The following is a 25,877-nucleotide window of genomic DNA, read 5'->3' on the forward strand; positions in this document are numbered from 1 at the left end:
GAGAAATCAAAGCAGAATTAACTGTGTTCACTCTTCCCTACCCCATTACATTTATAACGTTCTGTCTAATCAGGTCCCGCCAGCGATGCTCAGACAGGGCAGGGCAGGTGTCTCCATTTTTACAGGCAAGGAAATAGACTCAGGGAGATTGAGGGACTTGGCCCGAGACACTCAGCCAGTCAATGCATGCAAGGCGACTTGAAGGGGGCTGTTATATGTGACTTGGGGTTGAGGGGGGAGTTCCTTTACTTCCTCCTGCTTTCAAATAGGAAAAAAAACGTGAGCATTGGGAGACATTGCAGTTGGGAACTTGCAAAGGAGGACGAAAAAAATAATTCAGAGGACACATCCGGCAAAGGGTTTGACTGCTTCGTCAGAAAGGTCCTTGCTTTCATCCCTTGTCTCTGACCAGAAAAGCTTGTTAGCAAATGGACTCAGAGCTGTGAGCCAGTGACAATGTGTGTGGGAGCAGGGTGCCCGGAGGCTGCTGGAAGTGGATGGCGGGGTGCTTCATTTGGATGACTAAGAGCAAGACACACGGGCTTATCATATTGAGAGGAACAATGTCTATGGGCTGACCTCCCAGATGGGTGGTTTGCAGAGGTGGGACCGCTGGCATAAGTCATCTGCTTTCTCTGCCACAAGCAGCATTCCTTCCTGTGCTGCCACCACCCCTTCTGCAGCCCCTAACTTAGCATCATGTAGCAGACAAGTCATCCAGCGCCACCTCCATGGATACAACGGGAACCTGAGGTCCAGGAAAGGGACAAGACTCCTTCAAGACCACAGGTGGCCTGACTTTCCATTCAAGGATCCCCCAACACACACACACACACACACACACACACACACACACACTCACACACAATACTTGGCCATCGTATGACGGCAATTCCCCATGTTGCTTAATGATCACTTCCTGATGAATCAGAGTTCCTTACCAAGCAAATGTAGTGTGTGTGTGTGTGTGTGTGTGTGTTGTGTCCAGCATGAGTCAGAACTGCGTGTTTACTTTTGTCCTAATAATAATAGAGTCCAACCCTGACTGAGTGCAGACCCACTGCGGGGCACTGTCTTGAAAGTGGCCTGAGTTCACTCACTTCATCCGAACCCCAAGCCCATGAGGTCTTGGGGAAGTTGTCAGGGCTCTTAACAAATGTTTCTGGCCAGAGGTGGGTCCAGGTTTTGTAGGGCCTGAAGCTTATATGATTTGGGGGCCTTCTTCAAGAACAGGAATACAAAGTTACCAATACAAAATGAGGTACAGGGTCCTGGAAGGCACACAAGAAAGAGAAGGGCTCTGAAGCATCACGGTTAAGTCTGCCTCGAGTTCCCTCTTCCTCCTCGGCAAAAGGTTAGGGTTGTATGTTCCTACCCCCGTGAAGTTAGCCAGGTCACGTGACTTGCATCAGTCAATGGGCTGTGAATAAACTTCATGTGTGTCACTTCCAAGAGGAAGTTTTGAGAGTCAGTGTGTGATTCGCCACTTTCCTCCCCAACCCTGATGTTCACGGTCCCTGAACGGAAGATGGGGGTGTGTGTGCTAAGACGGACCCTCCTTTGCCCTGGGACTCTGAGTCATTACATCTTTACAGGGATTAGAGCATCCTCTCCCCTCCCCCTGCCCTGTGTCAACCCACAGTAAACACAGAGCGTGAGTGAGAAATAAGAATGTGTTAAATTAATTCCCAAAGATTTTGGAGATTTTTTTTTTTAACCACAGCATTCCTAGCTTAACCTCACTGATACAGGTAGGGGACTATTGTTGTTCCCATTTTCCAGATGACAAATCGTGGCTCAGGAAGGTTTAGTCACTCGCGCAAGGTCATACAGCTAGCCAGTGGTGGACCAGGGTCAATGGCTCCATTTCCCAGTGACACCAGGCAAGGGTGGGACTTTTCGTAAACTGAAGATATTTGTCCCATCTAGAGACTGCTACTCAGCTCCAGCTGACGGTTGTAAAAGAGGAATGTGAGCCAATTGTTGCCAGATCTTCTGATTTTTTTTAAAAGAGAGGCTGTAAATCCAGAGTTTTAATGTGAAATCCTGATTATTATACTTAGGCAGCTGATTGAAGTCATTTTCTTTTCTGAGCACGGCAAGACCAACACGTCAGTGAGCTTGATTTGGTTCACCGGTTTGGGACCTTACACCCTCCAACTTCTCACTAAAAAACAAACAAACAAAAAAACAGAAAGCAGCTGAAAATTCAAGCCAGTAACAGGTATGTGTGAAGTGACGGAGTTAGGCAGAGAAGGACAGAGAAAGGGGGCGGGGACAGATAGAGCGGTCTGAGAAAGCCTTTGAGGGCTGGTAGGACTGCGCAGGAGGGGTTGCAGGCAGATGCCTGTGTCCAGTGGGGAGAGGTCTCAGGCAGTGAGATGACCGGGCTTGGGTTTGTTCCTGGAAGTAAAGAGAGTCACATACAGTTTCAAGGACTCAAAAACGTAGAAAATGTTTTGTTAGGGTTATTCCAATTTTTCTAAGACACTGCCATCCTCACACACAAATACCCCTCGAGGAAACACTCATCCGTCTGTGTGATGCATACCTGGGAGCTTGACGGTCACCGTGAGCCTGTGGGATTGAGCAGGATGTGGCCGAGGGTCATTGAGTCAAAGAGAGAAGGGGCTTCCTGGAAACAGGAGATCTGCTTGGACTCAAAGGTCCTTCATAAATCCCTGATGAGCCCAAGGTATTTCCATCTGCCTTGTCTCTTTTTCCGCTGTTTGTCTGTGAGGCTCAGCACGTTCTTGCGGAATGAAACAATGAGCAGTTAAGAAGGAAGGTCATGTCCACGTGACTCTTAACACGAAGGCTCTGACAAGGAAAGTCAAGGTCAGATGAGACTAGTGTGCTTCCAGAACATCTGACCTCATGCAGTAACCAGCAGGTTCCCAAAGCACAGAGGGGAGCGTGAGATGCAGTAAGAATAAATGGACCGTCAGTGGAAATAGAAGCTTGGAGGCCAAGGTGTTTGGAGAACCAAGTCACACAATGAGACAAGGCCCTTTGCGCAATTTCTCAGAACTTTAATAAACCACGAGCACCGTGCATCTCCGAGCGGGCAACATGGCACCCTGCTTGGCTGTGGAATCCCTTTTTCTTTTCCCAGAATCTCTTGGGAAAGAATGTGACAGAGACTGTTCTTTGAAACATGCTGGCTAATTTTTCCTTTGTGGCTTTTCTCCTCACCTCTCAGTATCCTAGGCTTTCTCCCCAGTTTTCTTTTAGAATGCCAGTTTTCTCTCTTCAGGAAATGTGTCATTTCTACTTATCCATTAGTTTCAACAAGTAGGTGGTGCAGTGGAGACTGGAGGTGGGGGGGGGGTCCTCGCATATCTGTCACTGTCACCTCGTGTCCTGGGGGTTCCAGGACTACCCCTATTCACCAAGCACTGACTTTCACAGTGGGAATTTCCAGCCCAGGGGAGACAGACGAAGCAAAGGGACAAAGCACTTGGGAGGTAGCAGCCTTCTAAAGGAAACACTCCCTCTGCCTGGGGACACGTACTGGGGGAGGAGGAAAAGGAAGAGGAGGAGGAGAGAGAAACCCCTGAGCGGTTGACCCAAAGGGGCCCCTTTTATGGCCTTCCTGTTTATGGCTGAGAAGTAAACAGCCTGGGAGCCAGGTCGTCTCCGACAGCAGCTGGGGCACCAGCTCAAGCTGGCTGGGGACCCTCTCTTTCTGGGTGGCAATGGGTGGGGAATCTGCCAGTCATGCAAGTCTCAGGGGACATTTTTTTTTTTTTTTTTTTTTTTTTACCCAGCATCTTGGGGCATTTTCTCTTCAGCTCACACCATCTGCTTCACCCCCCTCACTGGTCCTATGCCTTTTAGGGGATAGCTGGGAACCTGTGTGCGCAGGCTTAGGGTACAGATCCCGGCTGTGACACTTAGAAGCTGTGTGACTTCAGGCGAGCCCTGCACCTCTCTGAGCCTACTTTGTAGTGATGAGTAGGAGAATGTGGAGACGGCCTGTGAACAGCACTTACAGCTTGCCTGGCATGCGGTGAGTGTCAATACACGTTTACTGCTCTCCTGATGATTTCAGCTGCCCTCCTGACTAAGCCCCCAGGGCCTTAGCTGAGGGGAGGGGTAGGGAGCTGGGGGAGGGGCGAAGCCCACCTCTGAGAGGTTCCCTGGCCTTGGTCTAGGCAGCAGCTCTCTCTCTGGCTTGGAATCCGCAGCACTTTGCTTCCTGAGAAATGCAGGCTGTGATGGACGACGAGACGGTGCCCCAACTAAGATGAAGAACACAGTGCCAGGGGCAGCAGACACCAGGAGAATCAATAAACTATAATTATCAGGAACGTTGTCTGTGGGAGTGCGGAGTCCTGCGGACAGAGAGAGACAGGGGAGGGGGCTGGAGGATGCCAGCGAGGAGAGCGCGAGAGCAAGACACACACACACACACACACACACACACACACATCCGGAGAGATGCAGCAAAAGCATGCGCCCGAGGAAGCAAACGCTAGAAGGGAGAACCAGAGGTGTGTGACATGCACGGGGCCCCCTGTCCTTGCCGATGGGCCTGGCAGAAGGAGCAAGAGAAGGAGCTCCCACCCATCCTATACAGCCCTCGGCTCCTTAAAGCCCCCAAAGCCTCCTTCCCATCCCCATCAGACCTTTGCATCACTACTAAGAATATAAGAGCCTAAATATCTGTAAAGAATACTGGATTAACTCTGTGATACAAAGGTGAAATTTTCCAGCGGCCCCATGTCCACTTACAAGATCAGATCCGTTCATTTGGTTAGTCTGAGATCTGAAGCCAATATAGACAGTAATATATTGTGTTAGAAACACGAGTTCCACATCACCAGGGTCTCCATCATCCCCGAATTCACCGCTACCGCCCTGGCTCACCACTCAACACGCTTTTTGATCCAGCACTTTTGGAACCGACGTGTGATGTTGTCTGTCACCAGGAGTTCATGGCGAGCCTCGCATACCCCCTGGCTGTTGGTGAGCTCTGCCATGTTGCCACTTACCTGATTTCTTGTAAAGCCCTCTTGAAAAGTTGCCTTTTCTGATCCCCAGCACTTTCAGGTCTCAACCCCCAGAAAGGAGGACTAAATCTGTGTGCATCTTCCTGGCCCCTTTTGATCTGGTAACCTGGTAACCTTTACGAGCACACAACTGGCATGAATCGAGCTCATTCGCGCTTGGTGTGTCTTCTGAATGTATTAGAGAGTGTCTCACGGGAGGCATGCTTTTGTGACACTCAGACTGGCTGAGTTCCTCCCCACCTCCTTTTTTAAGGATAATTTTTTTTTTTTAAACAAACACACATGCAAACAAACTTGTTTTACTTTGGGCTTTATTGTGTGCCTGGCACCAGCCTAAGTATTTTACAAGCATTATCTCGGTCAGCCGCCTAGTCTCAATGGCACCAATAGGAACTATTTCTTCCCTCATTTGTGTGTAGAGATGCTGGCCAGAGGTCTCGCCTCCCTGTCACAGAGCTCGCAGGTGGCCGAGCTTAGTGGTTGCCCAGGCCAGCCCTGAAGCCCCGGGACATCACCGCCTTTCCCGGAGAGGAAACTGAGGTCCGGAGAGGTTAACACACAAGGCCTCACAGCTCACCATAGCAGTGACAGATGAGGTTAGATCAGGTCCCCCAATCACCCAGAGAAGTTGATGAGAAAACGAAGGACACACAGTAAAACCCAGCCTGCATTGAGGGTCTCCAGGATGGTCCCACACAAGCCCCTGCCTCCTTCCCACCTCCCACCTTCCCACCTCCCACCACCTTGAAGGATGCACACAGCCTCTCCAGCTCTAGGTGACACTTTTTATAAGCAGGTCAGCCTCCTGGCCCTCGGCTGGGGAATCGTGTAGCTGTCCAGACTCCCAGGAGGAAGCGGCATAGGGCTCCTCCGAATTCTCTTTTCAATCTGGGGGCCACCATCCAGAAAGGTCTCTCTGGCCTGGAAGCAGAAGGAAGAACCCCAAGTGTGTCCACTTGGCCAAGGGACCCTCGGTGAGAAGATTGTTCCTGGGTTTGGGGTGGCCCGTTCTGCGCATGCGCGCGATTGTTCCTGGGTTTGGGGTGGCCCGTTCTGCGCATGCGCGCGATTGTTCCTGGGTTTGGGGTGGCCCGTTCTGCACATGCGCGCAAACCTTTCACCTTGTGCAGAAGGGTGATGGGCACCTGCACAGCCAGGGGTTTGGGTTTCTCTCTCTAATCACCGAGCACAGCCTCCGCCTTGTGAGAAGGAGAATGTGATTTCTACTTTGTTTCTTTCCATTTTGTTATTTCAAATTGACACCGTGACCTGGGGCAAAGTGCAGCAGGGAGTTTCCTTTTATTCTTATCTTTTCATTTTGTTTTGTGTCAGTTTAAACTGTATACAACTGTTGGAGAGTTTAATTTGTATACAATGAAGCCAGATACCATAAACATAAATTACCTTCAAGACTTGAGCTTTGAGAATTGGTAGGATTTTTCCCTTTTAAAACTCAATGCAATTTTTCATTTGGTAACTTACTCTCTTACTTGATAAGATATCACAGAGAAAGCATGTTTTAAAATCTCTTTTTTAAAAAAGGGGTATGTGTGTGTGTTTTCTACTTTAATGAAAAGAAAAAGGAAAACATAGAATGATAGTCTGTTAGGAAACACGCTTCCTAATTTATCCCTCCCCCCAAACCTCTTTCCTCTTTGTTTTCTATGTCTGTGCCTCTCTTTCTGTTTTGGAAATAAGTTCATTTGTATCGTTTTTTTTTAGGATTCCACATATAAGTGACATCATATGATATTTGTCTTTCTCTGTCTGGCTTACTTCACTTAGTATGATTATCTTAGTATAATTAGGAGGTTGGATTAACGTATACAAACTACTACATATAAAATAGATAACCAACAAGGACCTACTGCATAGCACAGAGAACTATACTCAGTGTTTTGTAATAACTTACAAAGGAAAAGAATCTGAAAAGGAATCTATATTTATAACTGAATCACTGCACTGTACACCTGAAACTAACATGATATTGTAAATCAACTATACTTCAATTAAAAAAAAATGCTAAATTCGCCAGAAGAAAAAAAAAGAAACAGACTTTTGCTCTGCAAACACTACCCTATGGGGTTACTTACAAGTAAGTTTACTTACAACCAGGGATGGGTTTCTCCAGTTTCTTCAACTTCAAGCCTAAATCATGCTCACTCTTAAAAGACATTCAGAACTACGAATGTGAGACTTTACAAAAGGCTTAAAACATGTGAAGGATTTGAAGCAGATTTTCTTTAAACAGAAGGAAACTCCAGTTGCATGAGATAGAGTAAAATTTTCCACAAATTCAGCCTGTTGTTTCTGTTTTATTTGGGGGAGAACGGGTGATCTGTGTCACCCCAAGCAGGGGAATCATCTTCATTAGCTGTTTTCTTACTTGCTTTAGATGTGTGGAGAAGTTTGGAAGCTCTGGAAGAATAAAAATGTTGGGAAAAAATAATGTAAGTAATTACTCTCTCTCTCTTTTTTCTGACCTAGATTTTGTCTTTTCTTCCTCTGTAGCTCCCAACCAAGCATGTTGGACTCTGCCCCACCATGCCCTCCCTCCCCCCTGCTTCCCACCCCATTCCTGCTGCCCCGACCGAGCAAGGCCAGACGCCTGCTGGCTTGAACTCCCACAAGTGGTTTGATGGTGGGGGGAGATTAGGGAGGGATGGAAGATTGGGGGAGCAGAGCAGTTTCCATAAGCAGAATTGGGGGCTGAACTTCAGCCAGAGGCCACCATGCCAAGGGGATGATGGGCCTGGAGGTACCAGCTGCTTCTTTCCTTTTCTGATACTGAATTCAACATCCCAAGTCTAGTAAAACCTCCCACTCGGGGCACTTCATGAAAGGGTTATATAAACTATGCTGACTGCTGCTGTGAGTTTTTAAGTATTTAAAGGCCTTGCTTTCTTTTAAAAAAAATATGAATTTGATGTCAGCCTTTCATGGAGGCAGGCGGGAAAGACACTGTAGGAAGGATGTTGTAGCTACTGCCAAAAGTGTTGCAAACTGTGTGATTTTCTGATTGAATTGCTTATTTTCTCTCCCTCTTTGTTACACACGTGTATGTTAGCAAGACTTTGCTTTCTATTTTGTACTTCTTTCTCCCACCTCAAGATTTTGAATCTCTGCTCAAGTGCTCAGAAATCTGTTTGTGCACATGGGGACACGTGCATATACTTCTCACTGGGTGATCCTGTGTGGCTTCCCCTAAAGCCCCCACTGTGCTCTGTCCCCCCTTGAAGTTCACATCTGGGTGGCCCTGACATTAGCTAAAGAGTCCAAGCCCTTCCCGAGTTCCCAAGATGTCTCCCTCCCCATGCACACAGGGTTTCTGGCTGTTGTGTCTATAAGCATGGACCAAACGCCCTGCTTTGTGGGCTGATTTATGGTTGCATTAGGAAAACTCCACAGAGGGTGTAAAATACAGTGTTCCACTCTTGGGCCTGAGCTTATGTGTTATCGGTGATTGCAAGTGCATTTTATAACCCTGGTGCCAAATCGAAATCAAGGTGATTTGAGCATCAATCTCCTGGATAAAATCAGGGCATGCTCTATTGTGGTTTGACCTTCATGGTGCCTTTGGCTGGTCCGACTTGTCTAAGTCCCTTGGACAATTACCCAGGGATAGTTGGAAAATGCAGCGATAATGGTCAGAGCTGGGATTACCAGCTGTATCAAAAGGCTTAACTGCTCACCCCAGAGACTCCTGAGCACCAGAGAAAAAGCCCAAAGAGGAGGTTTGCATCGTGTCTAAGGAACGCAAGCTGCAGGCAGGGAGGGGGAGCGCCATGGGGCCCTTTTCCTGAGCATTTAGACTGCACCCCTGAACTCCATAGCAACTCGAGAATGCAAAACTTTGAAACTTACAAAAAAGCCGTCAGACAACTGGGCTTCAGAAAGCCAGTGCAGGCCCTCCTGGCCTTATTTATAATCCCAAGATCTCAGTCGACTATAGGCCAGAGAAGTAATTAAGTTTCTAAAATGAATGGAAGAGCTGGCACAGGACTGAAATCAGTGGTATCCATCCTGCCACCACCAAAGTGGGTTCTTCTTGTTGATTTTTTTTTTTTTCTTAAGAATTTTTTTATTTTTGTCTGTGTTGGGGCTTCGTTTCTGTGCGAGGGCTTTCTCTAGTTGCGGCAAGCGGGGGCCACTCTTCATCGCGGTGTGCGGGCCTCTCACTATCGCGGCCTCCCTTGCTGCGGAGCACAGGCTCCAGATGCGCAGGCTCAGCAGTTGTGGCTCACGGGCCCAGTTGCTCTGCAGCATGTGGGATCCTCCCAGACCAGGGCTTGAACCCGTGTCCCCTGCATTAGCAGGCAGATTCTCAACCACTGCGCCACCAGGGAAGCCCCTTCTTGTTGATTTTTATAGAGAATGATCAGAGGCTTCCTGAAAAATCTGACAGTCTTTTTTCAGTAAAGTTCAAACCTTAACCCAAAATGTTGAAGGCTGCACTCACAAGAGCCTAGCAGGGTTAGAGATCTTTTGAACAGTTTTGTGGAAATTGTAGATTTTTAGAACTTGAAGGCTCTTTAGTGATGGTCAGAGGGTGTATTTAGGATAAATATTTTTAAGTCAGGGTTTTATGCCTATAATCTGAGTTTCTCAACTTATATTTAGTCCAAACTTCTTTTCAAAGTAATTCTATCTCTTCTGATTCTGCACCCTTTCAGAGACCAGGGGAGGAAACTTAGTTGGCTCTTCAAATGGTAAAGGCTGTTTTACAAATCCCTTTAAGATATGCTAATGTATACGGGCTGATTATTAAGATAAATACCTTCTGTTGGAAACTGAAGTTAATTAGAATATATATAATTAGTCACTGGTCAGACTAGAAGTTATAAAATTTATTGTCCCCTAATTTGGATTTATTATCAAAGATATTTAATTTAAAGGAATTACAAAAAATAGCCTGATTTGAGTGGTTATGGAGATGGTGGGCATTTAGTAAACTTCAAAACTCTTTTTTCCCCCCCAAACTTTTCTAAACCCATTATATACAATTTCAGGAAATAACACACCAACATTAGGAGATGACTTGTCCTGGTTGATTAAAAAAAAAATCAGAAAGCCATTTTTGTAAGAAATGATGCAGTTTTCTCTTCCAGACCCTCATTTTTGGAACACTAGGTAAGCTTGCATGATAAGAGGGTCCAAGTTCAAGTAGAATTATGGAGCTTGTGTGACGAGGATGTCTTTTGTGTCAATGTTGGGTGGGGCAGGAAAAGTAAAATATTAGATGCTTTTCCTTTCAGATTATAATTTCTTCTGGACAGTGTATAAGAGACCAGTAGTTTGCTACAGATACAGCTTTTGTATAAAAGGGGAGTCTCATGCCATTTCATAAAGTATGTTTCCATAAAGCTCCATTGGCCTTTCAAACATATTGTTTCTGCGTTCCTTTATCTGGTTCCTGCTCTGTCAAGACTCTGAGCTCCCTCTGCCACACAGGAGCGACTTTCCAGTATCCCATTGTCTCTGAATTAATGTCTGTGTTGAAGCGGGGCTCCTTGGCACAGTGTGGAAGGCAGCCCTCACCCCTCTCCCCTCCTAGGAACCCTCTTTTTTTAATCAAGGCAGCCGCAGTTTGACTTGGCACTGAGTTAGTCTGAGATGCGTCCACAGAGGAAGCATCTGACACCACCACCGGGATGTCAGAATTTTCCGTCCTGAGAGGAAGGGATTGTCCGTCCGAGGTTGATGTTGGTAAGAATATACCTTTCCAGTTTGTGTGTATTCTGATCCAGATCGTCCTTGAGCCATGTGGACACTGTTTTTGAACTCACTGAATGCTGACATCAGAATGTCGCCCTCTCAAGCCCCATTTCTTAAGTAGAGGTCAGAAATGGGGCTATTTGATTTCATGACTTTTTGTTTTTAATTGAAGTACAGTTGATTTACAACGTTGTATTAATTTCTGCTGTACAGCAAAGTGACTCAGTTAAACATATGTATGTATATATAGATTCTTTTCCATTATGGTTTATCACAGGATATTGAATCTACTTCCCTGCGCTATCCAGTAGGACCTTGTTGTTTATCCATTCTGTATATAATAGTTTGCATCTACTAAGCTCAAACTCTCAATTCTTCCTTGGCAACCACAAGTCTGTTCTCTATGTCTGTGAGTCTGTTTCTCTTTGGTAGTTAAGTTCATTTGTGTCGTATTTTAGATTCCACATATAAGTGATATCATACGGTATTTGTCTTTCTCTTTCTGGCTTACTTTGCTTAGTATGATAATCTCTAGGTCCATCCATGATGCTGCAAGTGGCATTATTTCATTCTTTTTCACAGCTTTTTTAATATTCCATTCTATATATATACCATATCTTTTTTATCCATTCATCTGTCAGTGGGCATTTAGGTTGTTTCCATGTCTTGGCTATTGTGAATAGTGCTGCTATGAACATAGGGGTGCCTGTATGTTTTTGAATTAGAGTTTTGGATTTCACGACTTCCATAAGTAAGAGTGAGGCATGGTCAGATTGGGTGTGATTTGAATTATTCTTCCTGTGGATAGAAATTCTGTTCTCTTATTGAAGGAGAGGTTGGAGGTGAGGATGGTGGACACCTTCTTTGAGGACAAGACCTCAAACCACCCTTGTGGGTCCCCAGGGGAGCAGATTTGCGGGTGGTGGAAAAAACAGAGTCCTCCCTAAGTCATCTGACTTTCAGTCAGGAATGCTCTGCATGGCCAGAAAACTTGGCCTCTGCCCACCCCCCAAGGTCCACCTGCAATCCCAAAGGGTCCATATGTCTAATTTCTTCCTCTTCACCTGTAGATGCCAGATGTGCTCCCAATACAACTGTGCGCTTTTCAAGTGCCTTCAATGTCATCCGTGGGTCTGCGGAGTAACAGAACCCTGTGCTCCCTTGAGGATGTTAGAATTCTTTTCTCAAGGGTTCTGCTTGAAGGCTCTGGGAGGCAAGATAACATGAGTTTTGTGGCCTAATAGACCAGACTGCCGTTTACTTCCTGTGCAATACCAGGGAAGAGACTAAGCCCAGTGCCACCCTCACCCAGCTGGTAAAAAACAGCGCCAGCATGGGACCCAGGAGCTCCATTCCGCAGTCCCTGCTTTTAACAACTATTCTGATTAAAGGGTGCAATGGATCTAAAGTGCTTAGCACCGTCCCTGGCTGCTCATGAGATGATAGCAATGAAGATGATTATCCCGTCGAGGAGGTGATGATGAACATGATGATGGCAACCAGATTGAGAGAACAAGATTTGTGCATCTAGATAACAGAAGGCAGTAGACCAACCAACAACCCATAAATTCTTCCCTGGCTCCTCCTGAGGAGAAAACAAAGAAACCAAACCCTTGGGGTCCTGGAACGAGCACTGATCATGGAGTCAGATACAGACTTTGGATTGGTTGCTGACTTTGGGTGAATTTTATAAAATGGGCAGAAATGTCAGGTTTAGATGAAAAGAGATCCTGGGTACAAGTGCTTAGTGTGGTAGGGGTCCTGCAGATGTCTGGTGGCTGGAAGAAGACCATGTCTTGGGAGAGTATTTAAGGGTGACTCTGGAGAGAAGTTGTGCAGGGAACTCTATCACTGACCTACTCCAGGGAGTAGGTCAAGGTGACTCTAAAGAATTACTGAGATTCCAGTGGACATGGCTTTGTTGGCTCTTATGACAAGGACTTGCTGATTTCCTTGACTTCAGAGTGGCTGTTTCTCTGCACTTCATGGCCCTCTGCTATTTCCAGGTCCTGTTTTCACACATTTGGCTCCATCCTGAAAGTAAGCACCCCATACAAAGGCCCAGGAGGGCCGCGATTTCAGCCTATATTATTCATTGCTGCACTCCCAGTGCCTAGGATATTACCTAACATATGCTCAACATTCAATAAATATTGTTGAGAAAATAAACTTTTTCCAGAACAAGGACTGAACGTGGCAGGAACAAGCAGTCCACTGGGAGTCAAGAGGCCTTAAAGTGTGTCCTTTCTCAGCTTTGTGACTTTGGAAGAGCCACCTAACCCCTGTGAATTTCATTCATCTTCTATGTCTACCTGACAGGGTTGGAATAATGCCAATGGAATCTTACTGCATCTTCGAATTTTTAGAGCTATGAAATTGACTTGAAAAGGACAATTAAGGAAATGTAGTTAGTCCTAGAATTTACTGAGATAATATTTCTAGAAAATATGCTGCAAATTTTTTTCTCTTAGAAATTTAAAAACACCTTTCCAAATAAACTCTTGGATTACAAAGTCAAAACTGAAATAATAAACTATTCAGAAATTAATGGTACCATGTACCAGATGTGGCCTTGGATGTAGCTAAAATAGTACTCAGAGAACAATTTATAGCCTTAAATGGATTTATCAAAGCATAAGATTAAAAATATATGAACTGAACATTCAACTCAAGAAGCTGGAGAAGAAACAACACCACCAATAACGACAAAGACACAGTAGACACGCACACACATGCAAAGGAAGAAAAACATTTTCAGTTGAATGTTTTCATAAAAAAAGTCTTATGATAGTGGGATGTGTTTATACCAGGAGAATTTCTGAAAGGGGTCACCAATGGATACATTTTCCACTAATCAATAATTCATAGTTATATATTGCCCTTATGCAGAGTATGAAGCTTTCTAAAGAAGATAGCCATTCTGTAATGGCCAATCATGCTTTATTTTATCTAGATCATCCTTGGAAAGTGCCAATCAAAGAAGGTGGAAGGAGTTGTGGGAGATCTGACAGGTCCTGGAGAGAGCAGAGGACTCACTGAGACTCTTGACCATGTGGAGAAGCATGTTACTGGGTGATGCAATTTGTACAATATGGTAGCAGCATCAGGAAGGCCCCGGAGACATGAGTATAAAATGCAGGGTCCTGTGGGGACGGAGGACCCTGAGACACCGGCTGGAATTTCCAGGGAGGTAGAGGGGGAAACAGTGTGTTGGCTTCCTTTTCTAGTTCCTTTTGATAATTAGTCTGATAACTCATAGGAGACCAGACTCTCACCTCCCTGAGGACATCATCTAGACAGGATGTTGGTGGCTGGAGGCCACTGGGAAATTCTCTTTGGATTTTTCTTCTGGAGCAAAGAAGGCATCAAATGCTCACTTCTTTAAAGCAGGACCTGACTCTGGACTCCTGTTCTTAAAGCAACTTAAGGAATGGGGTCCAACACCCTCCATCGATATTTCCTCTGCACTCTGGACAGTGCCTGCACCTTCTCTCCCGCCAAGAGGAAGGAGTCAGGAAACAGGAAGCTTTCCGAGAGAAAGTCTCCAATGCATCCGTGTGGCCACTGGACCATGCATGCTGCTAACTGGAGTCAGGGCCCCTGGAGTCTCCCTCGATCCACAAATGCCTTGAACTAAACATACTGCAGGGATGTTGACATCTTTAAACTTCTGTGTCCAACAAGGTCTCCAATGGTATTTAACCTCTTGAAGGCTTGTTTTGCTGTTTGTGTTCTTCATCCATAAAATGGGTAAAACGATAGTGCCTACCTGTCTTAGTCCCTTCAGGCTGCTATAACAAAATATCACAAATAACGAGGTGGCTTATAAACAGTAGACATTTATTTTCTCATAGCTCTGGAGGCTGGAAGTCCCAGATTTGGGTGCCAGCCTGGTTGGATGAGAGCCCTCTTCTGGGTTGCAGATGTCTCATTCTAACCTTACATGGTGGAAGGGGGCCAGCAGGAAGGGATTTCTCTGGAGGCTCCTTCTATAAGGCACTAATCCCATTCATGAGGGCTACACCCTAATGACCTAATCACCTCCCCAAAGCCTCACTTCCTGATACCATCGCCTTGGGGGTTAAGATTTCCACATACGAACTTTGGAGAGGCATAAACATTCAGACGATAGCACTACCTCAAAGACTGTGATAGGTTTTCCATGAGGAAATTTTATAAAGCATTTCGATGAATGCCTCGTTTATGCCAAAACTCAAACTAAATTGTGGCTGTCTGTGACTTGCCACTTTTGGGCAAATTTTCTCATTTGAAAACGGGATAAACAATAATCCTCATACCCTACTTGAGAATGGAGTTTAAATATGTAAGTTTGGGAATTCCCTGGCGGTCCAGTGGTTAGGACTTTGTGCTTTCACTGCTGTGAGCCCGAGTTCGACCCCTGGTTGGGAAACTAAGATCCCACAGGCTGTGTGACGTGGCCATAATAATAATAATAATAATAATAATAAATTTTTAAAAATGTAAGGTGGAGCCATATGAAATTGTCAATATTTGATCACTTTTGACCTCTATAAACCACAATTTTGTGTGGGTCAATCTGATGACATGTGGTGTGTCTATTCATATCTATAGAGCCTTATAACCAATTATAAATCTGAATGGTTGCTTTAGTTCCTCCCCACTTTCTAGTTCCATTGTGAAAACACGCCTCAGAAAAATGACAAGAGTAGACCTATAGGTTTTATTTTTCTCTCTTTGTTTCATTTTATACTCTTCCCCATCTCTCCTCAGAACTTGCCCATAATCATATTTCACAGAGCTCTGGAGGGGCAAGCTCTGTTAATCAGAAATATCCCACAGAAGCAAGTAGATTTGTTATTTTCTGTGTTGTTGTTAATTGATTTGATAATTGCCTGGGAGACACACACAGACCTACACATGCACAAAACAAATGTCAGGCCACACACTCTTCTCTCGACAGTAAGATGAAGATGTTTTAGTTATTGGAACTCAGATGTCACCTAGAAGAATAAGAGGAGGTACCGGGAAAAAAAGAGGGGAGTGGAGCCGACGTGGCAGGGGGGAAGCAGGCCATCCCTCTTGGTTATCAAGCGAAATGACTCCCCAAATATGACAATAAATCACCGCAGGAATCAATCAGACGGGAGGCCACTGCTCCATGCTGATAATGCATCAATCAATATTTAATGTTTACACTTTAATTAATCCACACATGGGAAGCATTCTTTCAGTGACAAAAATAAAGGGATGAGAAATAAAACACCTTTTATATCAGGAGCCGTGAGTGCACTGCCTATCTGGGTGGCTTTGATTGGAGCTGTCATTGATCACCTTGAATCTTGCCAGCCTCTGAGTCACATTTGGATATAAAGCTAATACGGGGGAGGGGCCCAGAGGTGTCAGAATCTGGCTGGGAAGACTGTGACTCCCTCAGAACTGCTGCAGACCATGGATTCCTGCGAAGGCAGAACAAAGCCAGGGCAAATATTGGATTCTAAACGCTGGTGACATCTTCTCCCCAGAAAAGATTTCTGTCTGCAGATAGTGATCTATAACTCTGGGAGGGGGGGGCAGGGTGAGCAGGAAAGACATTTTTTCCTCTGTTTTGAAGAGTCCAAGTGTTGTCTTGGACACACGGATTCCAGTCTCAACCCCCAGGACAGTTTTTATAACATTCATAGCCCATTAGCATGCTTTTCACACTCTGCCCTACCTCTTACAAGCATTTAAAAATACCCACACCCCGTGTTAGTTCTAATTCACATTCAGCTGCACACGAATCTCTTTGAGCTGGGGTTGACTAGTTGACTGCATACTACATTTGGTAGACATTTAATCAAATGTCTATTACATTTGGTTTTGCAGATTTCTTTTGATATTTTGGACCAATGCCTTTTGTTTCGGGTCTCAAACATTTTGCAGGCCCTCGAAACATGCATCCGTAGTTCTAGTTGAGAAAATGGCTTGGTAGACAATGCTGGATTTTGACCCTCAAGCACCACTGAGCTTTCCTTTTTGGAGTATAGCAGTGAGGTGAGGATACTAGATATTAAAAACGTCTGGAGTCTTGGTTTGAGTTCCCCCAGAGGTAGATCCCAAGATAAGACTTAGAGAGTAAGAGGTTTATAAGTGAGACAGGAAAGGAAAGGCAGCCAAATAAAGGGGGGTTGTCAGTGTGGGTAAGAGGGACTCAGTCCCACTGAGAACTTGGGACGTCAGAGCAGGACAGTCATTTCAGTTAAACCTTCTGGAAGGCGAGGGAGCTCTATCCACCAACTCCCTGTCTGCTGTTAGGTGAAGGCTGCTCTTGGAGGGGTTCACAGCCCACCAATCCCCACTCCCAGAAAAAGAGCCCCCGGGAAGAGAATCAGGTCTTCCTTTCAAGAAGCCTTCAGCTTGCAGAGTTGAATGATGACAGGATATGGGCACACACCAATTGTGGCCATTCCACCAGGACAAATAAGTATAATTCACAAGGATTCCGACTGTAAAATGTAAAAACAAAACAAAAATTACAAATGGTTTCAAACCAAAACATTTCAATGACTCTTTATCATCTTCTCAGTAAGTCCAACCCTGTTAGAGTTCCCTCCAGCACTAGAAGGCAGCTCGCTCTGCCAGCTGATCATTGGATGAAATCATTTACGGGCTCTGTGTGAAAAATATGAAGTCACACTCACTGGGGCAAGATGCTCATATTGTGAGAGGCACGAAGAAACTGAGGCTGACAGTTTTCTCTCTCCTCTATCTCTGCTAAACTTGATTAGCTGGCTTTGAGCAAAGTCAATTCTATGATGCAACAATTCTGTATCTATTTACATACTCCGCTCCCTAATACAAGAACCCCTCCCCCTGATATGTCCAACCCAAGTAGGATAATATGCTAATGGTTCTCTGTGTAGAATGCATACTACAATTGTCCAGTGCCGACAATATTGATTTAATTTTTCCTCTTTTACATTTAAACTACCTGCCCCCTCTCCACCCCCAGTTCCCTTGCAATTGACTCAGTTTACTTGCATTGTATTTGTCATTGATTTCAACATATTTCTAATCGGTTGAATAGAATTTAATTTCAAAAAGCTACCATTACAGGAAGCTGGTCCAATCTGTGTCACTCTGAGTTTTAAAGACTCTGTTATGAGGTTCTTTAATTTCAAGAAATAGAGACAGGGCTCCATTAACTTAGGCAAGAAAAAGGAATGGGGGAGGGCTTCTACCTAGACCCAGAGCATCTCTGGTGATCCCAGCCATGACCTATCTTTCTCAAGGGCAACAATACTATGGCCGAAATCCAAACATCCGTCCCTGTGCACCTCTACTCAAGAACCAAAGTCCTAGGAAAGACACTTTGATTGGCCTTGGTTAGCTTCTGTTCTCACCCTGTGGCCAAGACTGGGTAAGGTGTCTGAAGCTGTCACTTCCCCCAAAGAAAAGGCGGACACTATACCTAGAAGGAGGAGGGAAGGAATATTGAGCTGACAAAAGCAAAAGAAGCCATGATGTCTTTTGCTGTCTTGGTTTTGTACCATTTTATATGAGAAGTCTTTAATTGAACACGCATGCCCTTTTTCTTCCCTCTACTTTTTCTTTCCAATTTTGCAATTAGCATGTACACATTCACGAGGATCTTTAAAAGCTCATGGAAGATTAGACATGCAAAAGAGCCAGAGCCTGGCAAGGAAATTAAAGTGTTATTGAGCACTGACTATACACCAGGCCCCTTTATATTTATATCTAGAAAGTTCTGTTGTACAAACTCCGTTTTTCCTAATAAATTTCTCCTGCATCTCCTAGAACCAAGATGTACAGTATTTCCCTCTTGAGAATTCTATACTCTCTTTAAATTGTTCAAGAACCTCTTGGGATTACTTTAGACCAGTGGTTCTCAACCTGGGGCAACTTTGCCCCCTCACCTCCTGAGGACACTTGGCAATGTCTGCAAACCTTTTTGGTCATTACTGGGTAGGGGCCGGGGAAGAAACTGCTATTGGCATCTAATGAGTAGAGGCTAGAGATGCACCTACACATCTTACAATGCACATGGTAGATCGGTCCAGTGCAGTCTGGTAACTATTCATTCTGGTAAGAATCTCTGCTGATACTCAGTGATGTCCCATACTGGCTCTTTTAGTTCACATGTTCATATATTATTTCCTAAGGTCCAACAACTGAGTCAGGGAGACTGGTCCTGAGATGTTTCTATTTTAGCCACAGATAGATTCTCTGCAGAGGAAAAGGCCGTGAACTCCAGGGTTTAGCTGCGCTCCTTCCCTGAACTTTGCTTCCTGAAGTAGAATTAATCCTGCAGACAGATTCCTACCGCAGGTTCACTGTTGAGCAGATTTCAGCATCTCCAAGGCCTTTTCCTTTAGACTCCTTGCTCCATCACTGAGGCTCCATTTTGCTCACCTGGAACCAGACACCGTATTTTCTCAGTTGCTCATGCCTTAGAGTTGGCTGCACGTACAGAAAGAGCCCTGGATGAATTCTACTACCAGCAAGCAAGTGACCTTGGAGTTAGCCTTGGCTCTCTATTGGCAGGTGATGGGGTGGATTGGAGAGGGTTTTCCAGAATCAAATCATACATGTATATCGTTTTTCCAATTTTCAATCATACCCGGGAATATGTACCCTTAATTTACTTAATATTTTCCTTTTAATTGACTCACTAAATTTACCCAATAAAAGTTTTTTGAAAAGGAATCTTTATTCACTTTCACAAATGGAGAACCAACTGACATAAAGGAAAAAAAGTGTGATGCAAACAAAACAAATAACTGTTATTAAATTCTAGCTAGGGGACTTCCCTGGCTCTCTGGTGGTTAGGAATCTCTGCTTCCACTGCAGGGGCATGGGTTTGATCCCTGGTCGGGGAACTGGGAGCCCACATGCTGCATGGCCAGAAAAAAAAAAAAAAATTCTAGCTGAATTCTATTGCTTGCTAAGAATTCTGAGCTATAGCTCCACTTAGGTGGAGGTCCACTTGTTGTTCTTAAAAGGGGAGCTGGGCCAGTGTTAGAAACACACTAGGACCCATGGAGAATTTTTTCCTCTACAGCTAATCAGAAGGATAGAATGAGAGCTGACAGTGAGGGCACGCTGTGCCCTGTAGCAGCTCCAGTCAGCTCGTGTATTAAATGCATCCTGTGCTTTGGGAACTCTGGACTCCATCATCTTTAAGGGCTCTTCTGGCTCTAGCCACTGGTTCATCTTTCTTGTCTACATCACAGAACTGCTGAGAGACGCTGATGAGAAAATGGGTTGAGAGGACTTCCTAAACTATGAAGTGCTGTCCCCCAGGGGCAGGCAGGTGCTCGCTTCCTGTGGGTGGGCGAGTGTCTGACGTGAGGGGCGGTGATCCTGCCTCCCTAAGAGCGCCTTCCTGCCTGATCCATGGGTATCTCTGGTCCTTCAATCAGAGATAACTTCCTTGGCTGAAGGCTTCTAGGTCTCAGAAAATGTGCAAGTTTCCAGGTGGCAGTGGGTAGGGGGTGAACTTTCTAGAGTCCATGTATCACTTTACAGCACCTGGGACTGAGTTTATCGGTCCTTTCCTGGGAGGAAGGGCAAGGCTCAAGGATGGTTAAGAAGTGTCTGGGGTCAGGCCAAGGTGACCAAACAAGCAAGCAGGGATAAGCTCAACCCCGTGTCACGGTTTTGCCAAGGTCCATCCTCGGCTTCTGACCTTTGACTTCAGCATGGGTAGAGCTTGGTTTGGACCCCAGTTATAATAACTAAGGAAGGGCCACCATGGAGGATTGGAAAGAGGACCTTGTTATTTGGAACTGATAACAAAGTTTCTCTAAAAACTCTCCCAGCACTGAGCCTGGCACAGAGTAAGCAGGCCCCAGCTGTTATTATGATTATTATTACTATTATATTATCCTTGACAAATATCACTCTCTCAACCGATCTCCCCTCTGTTGTCTTTCACAGCACTTGAATAGGGCCTGACCTCTCTAACTTGCCTGTGAAAAGAATAACAACAACATTCGCCAACTTTTTAAAATGCTCATCACTTGTCCCAGGCTTTGCGCTAAGTGCTTTGCATGTGGTGCTTTACTGCATGCATTCAGCAACCCCACAGAACAGAGGCTCTTCATTTTAGACTGGAGAAAACTCAGTTTAAGTGGTTTGGCCAAGAAGACCATGTGAATAGGCAACTGAGCTAAGGTCCAGCCTCTAGCCTTCAGCCCAGCCCTTTTCCAGCATTTTCTCAGACGCATTTGGGTTCGGATGGGAATCAGATGATGTTTACATTTCTCTAGGCCAGAAGTCCCTATATATTGGCTTTCTTTTGAATGTCCTATAGCAGAAATGCACAAACTACCAAGATCAGTAAAATGAACCAGGGAAGAAAGAGAGAGAGAGATGCTTTAGTCTCACCCTTGATTATAGAGTCAGGATCTTTGGGCTGGGTCCTTGGAATGAGTATTTTTGAAGAATTCCCCTGGTGATTCAGCCAGACATGAGAAGCTATGCCCCACAGCCTGCGAGGGATTTTACTCGACAAATAGTGGTGTCTACTAAATGTTTTTTGAAATGATATGTTCTTCCGTAATTTGCCAAAGAGGAAGTATGGCATTTCAGGATAGGAGAAGGTTTATATTCTGTAATCCCAATGAGCATTGTCAGGCAACCGTAACCTTCAACTCCTTTTATTCCTGTTTTCCTCCCTCCCTCCCTTCATCTATCTATCTATCTATCTATCTATCTATCTATCTATCTATCTATCTATCTATATCTATCTATCTATGTATCTATATCTATCTATCTCTTTCTATCTATCTCTCTATCTATATTATTAAGTATTTTTTGTATAAAATCTGCCTACCTGCCAGGATTACTCTTCTCTCATGGGGTGGGTGTTTGGGTCCTGATGGTGAGAAACGACTGAATTTTGCATGGGAAGCAGTGACGTGAATGTGAGGGGTGACATCGCCATTGCCTTTTCCTGCCCGGGAAGTGTAGAAAGATGCCCTGTCAGGGGAGCTGAGATGACTGCTGAGAGATTGAAGTGTTAGGCCCATGGCAAGGCCCCATCTCTTCTGCCCCTCGCTCCCCAAGTCTCTGCTGAGACCAGGTCTGACTTGTTCTTTTATTTTTTTAGTTCATTTGTCTCACCATTTGACACATTAAGATGCATCCAGAGTTTGCTTCTAGCTACTCCTCAAAACCAAAAGGATTCTTCCTTGGATCCGTTCTTAGGGTCCACAAACTAGTTCCTTTTAGAGGAGGAGAGTGGCACAGAAGGGAGGTAATGGAATAAAAATGGGGCAGGGGGAACCCCCCAAGGTGCTGGGAAGGCAGTGGCATTGCCATTTGGACTTCCAGGCCGCTGCTCGTTTCCACGGATCTGGGCAATGAAAGCTTGATGCTGCTGATAAACCCTCTGACCTCTTATTTCCCAGGAAGCCAGATATTCAGATTCCCCTCATTTAGTTTGTACACAGGCACACAGTCGGTCAGTGAGAATGCTGGTGTGTGAATGCACTGGGGAACTCACTTTGTTCTCACCAGTTAAATTCTCAGGCCCCTGGCATGACACGTATACTGTAGTTGAAATTCTAAAACTATGTCCCAAGGTCACCAACCAAATATATACAGAGATGCCTTTGCATTCTTTAATGGGCCTGTATTCTTCACCGAATGCATTTCCATTGGTTTCTAATAACTTTTTGGTGAGGTTCCTTAAAAAGTAGAGAAATAAGTCTTTTTATTTTTTTTCATTTTTAACCTACCGTCCAGTTTTGTCTTTCTCTATGAGAAATCAAATGAGGGAAATGGTAAACCAAAATTATAATTTTGCTTAAAACTTTTAGATTTTTTCAGTGATGTTTAAGAATTTCTCATAGTGACTAAAAGAAAACACTTTGCACAATTAATATAAAATAGTGTTTTTAAAGAAGCAGATTCTAGCTCTGGATGTTTTAAACTATAATAGTTCTAGAATAAGAACAATGAGTTCTAGGAAACCATTGGGAAAATGGCCAACTCCCTTATTCTAAAGGATGATTTTTTTCTTTTGTTAAAAAGGGTCATGTTGGGGCTTCCCTGGTGGCGCAGTGGTTGAGAATCTGCCTGCCAATGCAGGGCACACGGGTTCAAGCCCTGGTCTGGGAGGATCCCACATGCCGCGGAGCAACTAGGCCCGTGAGCCACAATTACTGAGCCTGCGCGTCTGGAGCCTGTGCTCCGCAGCAGGGGAGGCCGCAATAGTGAGAGGCCCGCGCACCGCGATGAAGAGTGGCCCCCGCTTGCCGCAACTGGAGAAAGCCCTCACACAGAAGTGAAGACCCAACACAGCCAAAAATAAATAAATAAATAAATAAAATTAAAAAAAAAAAAAAAGGGTCATGCTTTTTTAGGCTGGTAAAATGAGGCGCTTTCGTGGCCCTCAGCACCCCTGGAAAATGTTCTAACATAAAATTGACTAATGTTGCTACAATGATGGGATAGTTGAGTAATTTCAAGGGTCTGTGTCCAACTATTAGATTTAAACCACCATGTTGGCCGAGGCAAGGATGATGAAAATTGTGGTCAAATCTCTTGTGGTTGGCATCAGAATGAGAAATTGAGTGGGTGTCTTGGTCAAAATTTTAAAAAGAGCTAAAATTCTGAAATTAGACCAAGCCAATTTTTTCTGTGTTTAGAAAATCTCTGAGAAATAATACAGGTTTGAGGTAGAATATCTTTGAAATTCAGAGGCAAGAAAATCACTGAGCCGTTCTTTTCTTTGCTATGATACATTCAGAAACAACTTCCAGGTTTTACAGGGAGACCCATGATTTTAAATACCAAAGGAGACCTCCTTTGCCCTTTTCTTTTAACCACATGACTGTCTGTCAAACCTGAGGCACCCCATAAATTCCCATCACGTGGCCTTCCCCATCAGTAACAGAAAATGGAATTTAGGGTCATTTTACAGGGTGACTTTGTTGTGGTTGACAAATTATTCATGCCAAAAACCTGTTGTGAATGCTGATTGAGTGCCATGTACATTCTCTACAAAGGGAGCTCAAAAGGCACTGAAATGAAGTTGTGTACAATGTTTTGAGAGAGACAGAGTATTGTGTTTAGGTACTCAGCTGGTTTGGCCACTTTGCGAGATTTAATGAATATGTCCACTAAATTTGGTTTTTAACAGGCCAATTCCATCAAATGCTAAATGTGCTGGACATGGATAGAGGAACCTGCTTAGTCCTAGGGTAACAGAACCTAAATCTGGATGACATTTAGAGATCATCTAGTAAAACTCATACATTTTCCAGATGGGACTGAGCATCAGAAAGGGGAAGTGACTTGACTAAGGTCATATGGGGGCTTGTGGCAGAACTGGAGGTCTCTGGTTTCCCAGTTTCATGTTTCTTCTGTGATATTGATCTAAGAGAAGCCACACTGCCTCATCTATTTGTACACAGGTAAAAGATTCTAAGATCATCATCCATCAACCTATCAATCATCCATCTACCCTTCCATAAAATAACATTTATTAACCATCATTTCTGTTTGGGGCATTCTGCTGGGTCCTGAGGGTACAAGAAGGAAAGATACCATGTTTATCTTCAAGAAGCAGGTCAGGCAATATGGGGCAATGAGTGATCTACTGAGGGTTTGTGTAATTTTCTATTGGAACTGGAGGAGATGTGTTGAAATCTGAGTGGAGGGAATCAAAGATGGCTGCACAGGAAACTAACACCTGTGTTGAGTCTTGGAGGACAGGGAGTAGAAGTCTCTCAACTTTTTGTTCTTCTTTTTCAAAATTATTTTGTCTATTTAAGTTCCTTTGCCTTTTCATATACATTTTAGAATCAACTTGTCAGTACCAACAAAAGCATGGATACTGTACTTTTCCTGCAAGATAAGTAGTAATGTTCCATGTTTCATTCCTGATTTTAGTAATTCAAGTATTCCCTCTTTTTCCCTTGGTCATTTTGGCTAAAGTTTTGCCAATTTTGTTGATCTTCTCAAGGACCTAATCTTTGGTTTCATTGATCTCCTCTACTGTTTTTCTATTCTCTATTTGATTTATTTCCTCTCTTAATATTTATTATTTCTTCTTTCTGCTTGCTGTGGGTTTAGTTTGCTCTTCTTTTTCTAGTTTCTGAAGGTGGAAGTTTAGGTTATTGATCTGAGATCTTTCTTCTTTTGTAATACAGGCATTTATAGCTATAAATTTCCCTCCAAGCGCTGCTTTAGCTGCATCCCATATTTTGCTATGTCGTGTTCTCATTTTTTTTTGGCCACACCGTGAAGCTTGTGGGATCTTAGTTCCCCAGCCACGGATTGAACCCAGACCCTTGGAGTCCTAACCACTGGACCACCAGGGAATTCCCTGTTGTGCTCTTATTTTCATTCACTTCAAAGTATTCTCTAATTTCCTTTGGATTTGTTTGCTGACCCATTGTTTAGTTAGGCAAGTATTGTGTAATTTTCACATATTTATAAATTTTTCAAATTTCTTTTTCTTACTGATTTCTAATTTTATTTCATCATGGTTAGAGAATATACTTTGTATGAATTTAATTCTTTTAAATTTATTGAGATTTGTTTTGTGGTCTAATATATGGCCTATGCTGGAGAATGTTCCATGTGCATTTGAGAAGAATGTCTATTCTGTTGTCCATGGTAGAGTATTCTAAAGATGCTTACAAGTTTTGGTAGTTTACAGTGCTGTTCAAGTTTTCTCTTTTCTTGTTTCTCTTCTGTTTAATTCTGTTCTATCCATTATATAAAGTGAGTATTTAAGTCCTCAGCTATTATGATTGAGTGTCTATTTTTCCTTCAGTTCTGTCAGTTTTTGCTTAATAAATTTGGGGCCTTTGTTGTTAGATGTATATATATTTATAGTTGATAAATCTTCTTGTTCAATTGACGCTTATACAATTACAAAATGTCCTTCTTTGTGTCCAGATACTGGGCTTTTTGAACCTTTGAATGATGTTTTCACTGGAAGTTTTATCCCAATGCACAAGTACTGTTCATGATCATCAGTGCTAATAACTTACTACATTGCTTTTTGAACCAATCATTTAAAGACTTGTGTACAACAATATTCAAAACTTGCTCTTGTAAAGTCATACCCCCAGGGTATGACTAAAGGAAGAATGTCTTCTCCCAGGAAGAATGACTAAATCTGTTTTAAATATTTTTGCCCTCTTT

At 44.0% G+C, this 25,877-nt stretch overlaps 1 long non-coding RNA gene across 1 annotated transcript in view; it reads right to left on the reverse strand.

Annotated features, from left to right (window-relative positions):
• The window catches only part of LOC309648989, a 1,142,769-nt gene that overhangs the window by 573,587 nt on the left and 543,305 nt on the right, over positions 1-25,877 (reverse strand). The window lies entirely within an intron of this gene.

The sequence above is a fragment of the Balaenoptera physalus genome (assembly GCF_965194825.1).
Source record: "Balaenoptera physalus genome assembly, chromosome: 19".
In the NCBI taxonomy this organism is placed as follows: Eukaryota; Metazoa; Chordata; class Mammalia; order Artiodactyla; family Balaenopteridae; genus Balaenoptera; species Balaenoptera physalus.